The sequence below is a fragment of the Vespa crabro genome, chromosome 4 (assembly GCF_910589235.1).
Source record: "Vespa crabro chromosome 4, iyVesCrab1.2, whole genome shotgun sequence".
Lineage (NCBI taxonomy): Eukaryota > Metazoa > Arthropoda > Insecta > Hymenoptera > Vespidae > Vespa > Vespa crabro.
This window is the reverse complement of record NC_060958.1, coordinates 5855713-5863212: the sequence shown is the minus strand read 5'-3', so window position 1 is coordinate 5863212 and position 7500 is coordinate 5855713. Positions and strand designations below refer to the sequence as shown.

At 32.1% G+C, this 7500-nt stretch overlaps 1 long non-coding RNA gene across 1 annotated transcript in view; it reads right to left on the bottom strand.

Annotated features, from left to right (window-relative positions):
• Positions 1 to 7500, bottom strand: part of LOC124423329 — a 101776-nt gene that overhangs the window by 60476 nt on the left and 33800 nt on the right. Inside the window, exon 2 of the long non-coding RNA XR_006942051.1 lies at positions 5156 to 5279. This is a non-coding gene — a long non-coding RNA (uncharacterized LOC124423329). The remainder of the gene's footprint in view (positions 1 to 5155; positions 5280 to 7500) is intronic.

The window sequence follows — 7500 nt, the reverse complement described above, 5'->3', positions numbered from 1 at the left end:
CCACGTAAGCGCATCTATCTCGCTCCCGCTGCTTTTATGGTTCGTTCTACATGTTAAGAGTGAAGGGGATAGAAATAGATATAAAATGAGAGAGAGAGAGAGAGAGAGAGAGAGAGAGAGAGAGAAAGAGAGGCCGAGATTACAGCTGATTTTGAACATCGAGGATGCTTTTGTACACCTTTAGTGTTTCGTTTCGATTTTTAATTGTAAGATTCGACTGGTTAGTTAGATTATTAATTAAATTTTGTTCTACTTTATGAAATATAGTTGCGTATACCCGTGTGTATGCATATATATATATGTTTCTTAACGATAATAAAAAAATAAACAACAACTTTTTATTCGCCTTGACGGTTTTTGGTTTTCGTTTATTTATTTATTCTATATTTATTTATTTTTCTTTTTTTGATTAATTTTTTTTCATTTTACTCTCTTTTATCTTTTCAATCAAATCGTTTAATTAACTTCTTTTTTCATATTAGCAATGATATGTATATATATATATATATATATATATATATACATGTATTCAAAGTAATGAAATGTCGAGTTCTATTCGAAAAATATCCTTGATAGAAAAGCGGATACTTCTTGAAATATTAGTTTTGTATTCGAAAGTAATCAAGTAATAAAAAAAAAAAAAAAAAAAAAAAAGAATAAAATAAAAGCAAAGTAAAATAAAATAAAAACAGTAGAAATCGAAAAAAAAGAAAAAAAAAGAAACAAAGAGAACAATTCGAAGAGTATTGTGCGTTTTACGAAGGAAAAGCAATATCGTTAGAGGAGAGAACTTTCATTCAGTCTAAAAGAAAAAAATTGATTACTAACCATAGATGTGATTCTTAATCCGGGAAAAATGAAAAATTGGTTTTTATATATTGTATTATGCATTATAATCATTTAAAATAAAAGATATAAAACGACGTACGAGATTCATGACGTATATATCTTGATATTGCGGAAACAGAGACGATATGACGAAATCGATCAACATTTCTCTATTTATCTCTTTCTCTCTCTCTCTCTCTCTCTTTCTCTCTCTCTCTCTCTCTCTCTCTCTCTCTCTCACTAAATGAAATTATGAGCTGACATAATGGTTCATCAACAACGTTAAGAAGCTTACTCGACTATGTGTATCTCTGCCACTCATTCTATCACTCTATCAGTCTTTCTATTTATCTATCTCTCTATCTCTGTCTTTCATATTTATTCACGTCATTATCATTAATACCGTTGGATTATTGGGCTCTAATAGTCACTTTGAATTTTTTTTCTTTTTTCTTCGAACGATAAACATTATTAAACATCTTTCATTTCTTTCTTTTATTAAAAATTTCTTGAATCTCATAAATGAACACCGACGAATGAACGTCGATGAGTGTTTAAGAAATAATAAAGAAAAAAAAAAAAAAGAAAAAAAGAAAACAAAAAAGGAAAAGAAAAAAAATAAGAAAGAAGACAAAATTATAAGAATTTATTTAAGAGTAATTATATGTAAAAGATGTTGATAAAAAAAAAATACACTATACGAATGTATAAAGAAAAAAAGAGACTTATTCTAATATATAGTATTATACGTACTTACGTTCACTAAACCAGGCTTTTATATTTCGTAGAAATCCTTGCACATATATATATATATATATATATATAACCATGATAGAATGACGCTGATCCCTGTTAGAATTCAAATTCTGTGTATTTACTTGTGTGTATGTGTGTATGTGTGTGTGTGCTCGCATATATATGCTTACGTGCATAAATTTGCGTGAGTGCGTACGGCTAATGGCGATTAACGTAATGTTTTGGGCCATTAATCGTTGGCATTAATATCTTCACAAGCCGACCATTCACTATTGCATCTCTTTCACTCTCTCTCTCTCTCTCTCTCTCTCTATATATATATATATATATATATATATATATATATATGCATATATATATATATGCATATGTCTATGCATACGTTGAAAGTCACCGACGATAGCTAGCATTATTGTTTTATGTATTTATTAATCGAGAGGTATATATCTATATGCGATATATTTACGTATACACATTTATTGTAGGTACCTGCATTATCCAATCTCTATTATAATATAAAATACAATCGAGACGAAATAACAAGTTACGCAATTTACGCGGGTCGTTTTTTTTATTTTTATCTTTTTCCTTTTTTTTCCTTTTTTATTTATTTCCTCTTTTTTCCAATTTTTATCTTTTTACGCGCCGACACGTTAACAACAATTTTTAATGATGATAATAATAATAATAATAATAATAATAATAATAATAATAATAATAATAATAATAATAATAATAATAATAATAATAATAATAATAATTATCATAAACATCATCATTATCATCAAAACAACAACGTACTTATTTTACACCGTTTGTTATGCTCTATTCTATTGATATTTGTTTGATTGTATACGAGTCTTTAACGTCGTTGGACGATTCAATAATGAATTAATAAATAACAAAAGAGAAAAGAAAAAAAAGAAAAAAGAAAAATAAAGAAAAAAAGAACCTGAGAAATATCACATATAACAGAGATCCCTCGTACCGGCTCGTTAGTTAGTTAAAGTTAATGTCGTTACAGGTGAGTGGAGTGTTATAATTAATAAAATGCATACTATCGTTATTTGCATTAGACAATAGGGACACGTTCGCGTGTGTATCTCGTATGAAAATAGAAGAAGAAATTTAAAAGAAACAAAAAAAAAATAAGAAAAAAAAGAGAGAAAAAATGAAAAGGAAACGATATATCACGTACATACATTTACATTGTTCACTTGTATTTACTGAGATATGTATTACTTCATATACATACGTTTTATTTATTTGCTTATATATTACTAAGAGTCTCAAGATGCTCAAATTATGAATAAAATTAGAAAAAGAAAAAACGATAATAACGATGAATTTCGAATTCCTAATCGTTAATTAATACATTCGCGTTTCCGTTCGCCCCTACCTCCCACCACCCCCCTCCCCCATTCCCGGAATCGTGATGATCCCCCTTGATCTCTCTATCAGAAAATTTATTTCGTTATTAGATTCGCCTGCGATATATCACTAATTAGACCGTCTATCAATTATTATTAGATTAACCCGATTTTCAGAATTAAATTATGTTCATGCATAAACCATAAATAGAAAGAGAGAAAGAGAGAAATTGAGTAGGGTGAGGTTGTGGGGAGCGGGGCGGGGACGGGGGTTAAACGATTCCAGAATAAATCGGCCAATGAATTTATAGGATAAATCGAAATAAAATCGAGTTGAGTGTATGGGCTAGAAGGAGCATATATATATATATATATATATATGTATGCGCACGTTTGTGCATGCGTGCGTGCGTGCGTGGGTGCGCGCGTGTGCGCGTACCTGTGAGTAAAAAGAATCGAGATGGTAGGGAATATATGATGAGTCGATCTTATCCACCTGAATCGAAACTAGTTTTGTCTTTTTGATTTATGACACGAATCGATTATATCTACGGTGTACATGTCTACGTAAATACATATGTAAGTAGTTATATATAGTATGACATGTACTTACGGGAGGAATATGTAGGGATAAGTATATAAGTAAAGTACTTATTATTTACTTATGCCTCACGATTTTTTTTAATATACATCAGCGCTTTCAAGGCTTTGTATCGATTTTTCGTGTTCATGGAGGAGCAAAGGAAATAAAAAAAAGAAAAAATACTGAAAGGGTGATGCGGATGGTGATGTCCGGTGGTGGTGGTGGTTGGTTAAAAAGAAGAAAGAAGAAAGAGAGGAAGAAAAAAAAAAGAAGAAGAAGAAGGAATGAAGGAAGAGGAAAAGTGCGCATGAAAAGAAAGAGGATTAATAGCCGGACAAATTCGCGCCTGCTAATAAGCGAAACTGGCACGAATTAAAAAAGTTTTCCGGCGGAAAGGCGGCAGCGGAAGGTTCGCGTGTAACGTCGCGATAAATCGTAGGAAGACGTTGATGGCGGACAAGCTGGCTTGGATATTGCGCGTTTAACCTTAAGGGACGTCATCTATAGGGTGAGTCGAAAATTCACGCGATCTTAAGTATTTAACTTAATTTTCTTTATGTGTGCGTCTGTGTACGTCTTTACGTGTGTATGTATGTGTGTGTATATGCGTATGTGTGTGTATATGTGTGCGTGTATGTGTAACATGTGGGTGATGAAACCTTTTTATCATATCACATAAAATATTTTTTCTTATACGATTAGCAGTTTATTTATTTCCAGTGTTCTTTATTTAATATTTTTTTTATATAAGTATGTACTTAATTAGAATAGATATTGATGGGTATATATATATATATATATATATATATATATATACATATTTTTTTTTTTCTTTATTGACGATTAAGATGATAAACGTTAATAACACTATGGAAAAGATATGTTTTTCTCTATGGAATTAATTAATTAATACACCTTATACACATTAGAACGGAAGATCGTAAATGCCAAGGGAAGGGAAAAGGGTAGTTTCGCGTTTTGTTCAAACGCGTACTTATATACTATACTAGTTTGACCCGGCACACCCTGTATACCAATATCCGCACCTCTCGCACGGAAATTATACCGTAGGGACGAATACGAATCTAGGCTAGACCGTATCGTTCGTGAACCGATAGACCATGGGAGTGGTGGAGAGGAGTCAAGGGGGTTGGATAATGCTGTGGATATGGACGTGGACGTTAAAGGAAATATGAAATACCGAATGAGAACGTGTTTATTCTTTAAATAAGACCAGATCGAAAGAGAATGTGATATATTATATATATATATATATATATATATATATATATATATATATATATATATATAGTAAGATCATAGAGATTATATATATATATATATATATATATATATATATATATATATATATACAATTAGCAAATTAATATGAAACAATATTTGGAAATGATTTATGAAATTAATTAATCCATCGAATTATCGTTAAGTCTTCAATAAAATATATATTAGAATTTTCATTTACTCTCTCTCTCTCTCTCTCTCTCTCTCTCTCTCTCTCTTTTTTCGTGTTGGTCTTATATAAACTCTGTAAAAAAAAAAAGAAAAAAGAAAAAGAAAAAAAAAAGTCGAAATTACGTAATTCGAAAGTGGCACTCACTCATTCTTCCCCTTTTTCTTTCTCCTCCTCTTCTATTTCCTTCTTCTTTTCTTTCTCCTCGATCTTCTCTTCGTTCTATCGTCGATTACGACGCCAAGGAACTCTCATGGCCGACGACGATTTCCTGTAAAACGAGCGAAGAAAAGAGAATCTTAGAATACGTTGGTACATATGTAGGTATGTATGTAACTACGTAGTTACGTACGTATTATATATTTCTGCAATAATATACTCGTGGGAGATTTAAGAAAAGAATATAAGAGCTCTCGTCCTCCGCAGGAGAGTACCGACGACGACGACGACGACGGCGACATCGTATCGGTTTTTATAGTGCGACCGTATCTTTTATATACATCTAGTAATATCTCTGCGGTGAATGAAAAAGTTATTGTTTTTTCCATTCGCTTCTTTCTTTCCGTTAGACTTCTCTTTTTTTTCTTCCTTTCTTTCTTTTTTTTCCTTTTTGTGTTATTCCTCCCAGCGAGAGAGACATAGAGAGAGAGAGAGAGAGAGAGAGAGAGAGAGAGAGAGAGAGAGAGAGAGAGAGAGAGAGAGAAAGAGAGGGGGGGGTTATAGATATTTCCTTCGCGATGTCCTTTAATCGTAAACTAAAGGAAACCATCGCAATTTCTATTTTTCTTTTTGTCAACCAAACGATCCCTTTCATGGCCCAACGAAGTTTACTATATTTTTCGTTAGTTTAAAATACATTTATCATAGACAAATAAATAAAAATATATGATTATATATATATATATATATTACAAGAATGATTTAACGAATATTCAATCTAAAAAATATATTCAAATATTTGTATGTCAGTAATACGTGTCTGTTAATTATATAATAAAAGAGTAAAAGACAAAGAAAAAGAGATAAATAAATGTATATAAAAAATAAAATAAATAAATCTGATCATTTTATATGGCTCATTAACTATCACGAAAGAAGATAAATTTCATTTTCCCAGTTTCATAATTGAAGTGTAAGAGGATAATACATTGTGTGCATTATTCAGCTGGATTTTGAAGTCTTTATCAGCACAAGCAACGCGCGACGAAGACTCGACAACTTCGAACCACCTATATGATTGATATCTATCCTCCGGCGATTCTCTATCCCTTTCTCCTTCCCTCCCTTCCTCCCTTTCTCTCTCTCTCTCTCTCTCTCTCTCTCTCTCTCTCTCTCTCTATCCCTCTTTCTTCCGATTATATCGCTCTTCCTCTTTCTATCCTTTCTACCGATCCACTTCATCTTCTCCGGAGTTTCATCCCCTAACCTCAACGTACGCATTTCGTTCAAGGCGGTCCCGTGCCGCCGTTGCCACCACTTCCACCTCCACCATCATCACCACCACCACCATCAACGCCACCGCCACCGTCGTAGTTACCGTCGTCGTCGGTCGATACGGCTATTATGAAAATTGAAAATAAAGGCACTCTCGCGACCACTTCCGTCGAAAAGCTCGGGAGCTTCTCTATTTTCATTCTGGCGAACCGATGATACGTCCATCACAAGATAATTAATTACACAATACGACTATACCATTATAGTATCCTACTATAATAATTCCCTAATTAAATTTCCACTCATGGATATTACATAATATATTATATTCGTTGTTATTAAGATTCTCTCTCTCTCTTTCTCTCTCTCTCTCTCTCTCTCTCTCTCTATCTATCTATCTATCTATCTATTTTTATCTTTATCTCTATCTCTATCTCTCTCCCACCCTTTATAAATTATATAACGATAAACTTTCGAATGTGATAACAAGAAAATAATAATATATCAAATTGTATAGGACTTTAATGTAACTCTAGTATATTACTAAGGAAAGGGGCGGCTAGGGCCAGGGGTAGGGGTGGTACGAAAAGTTTTCTAATCTAGATGTAAACAAATACCGTGTAAAATTCTAAACTAGTTCCTTGTAGTTCGACGTTCGACGAGATACTGATGTAGTCGTCGGACTGAGGAGATACAAACATAGTTTTATATATACATAAATACATACATACGTAGATATATATATATATATATATATATATATATATATATATATATAAAAATCAAAGGACGCAGATCGACGTGTCGATAATAATTCGATACCGTTCATCGGTGCCATATTCAAAACTTCAAATCGCGTACAACGGAACAACTTTGTTACCGTATCGCCCATCCCCCATTTTATTTCCCGTTTTTCTCTATACGTACATACATATATATACGGAGAGAGAAGATGTGTATATATATATATATATGTATATATATATGTAGTAGGAACATGACTCCTATACTACATACACTTTTTTATTTCATTCTGATTTTTCAAGATCGAAGGAAAT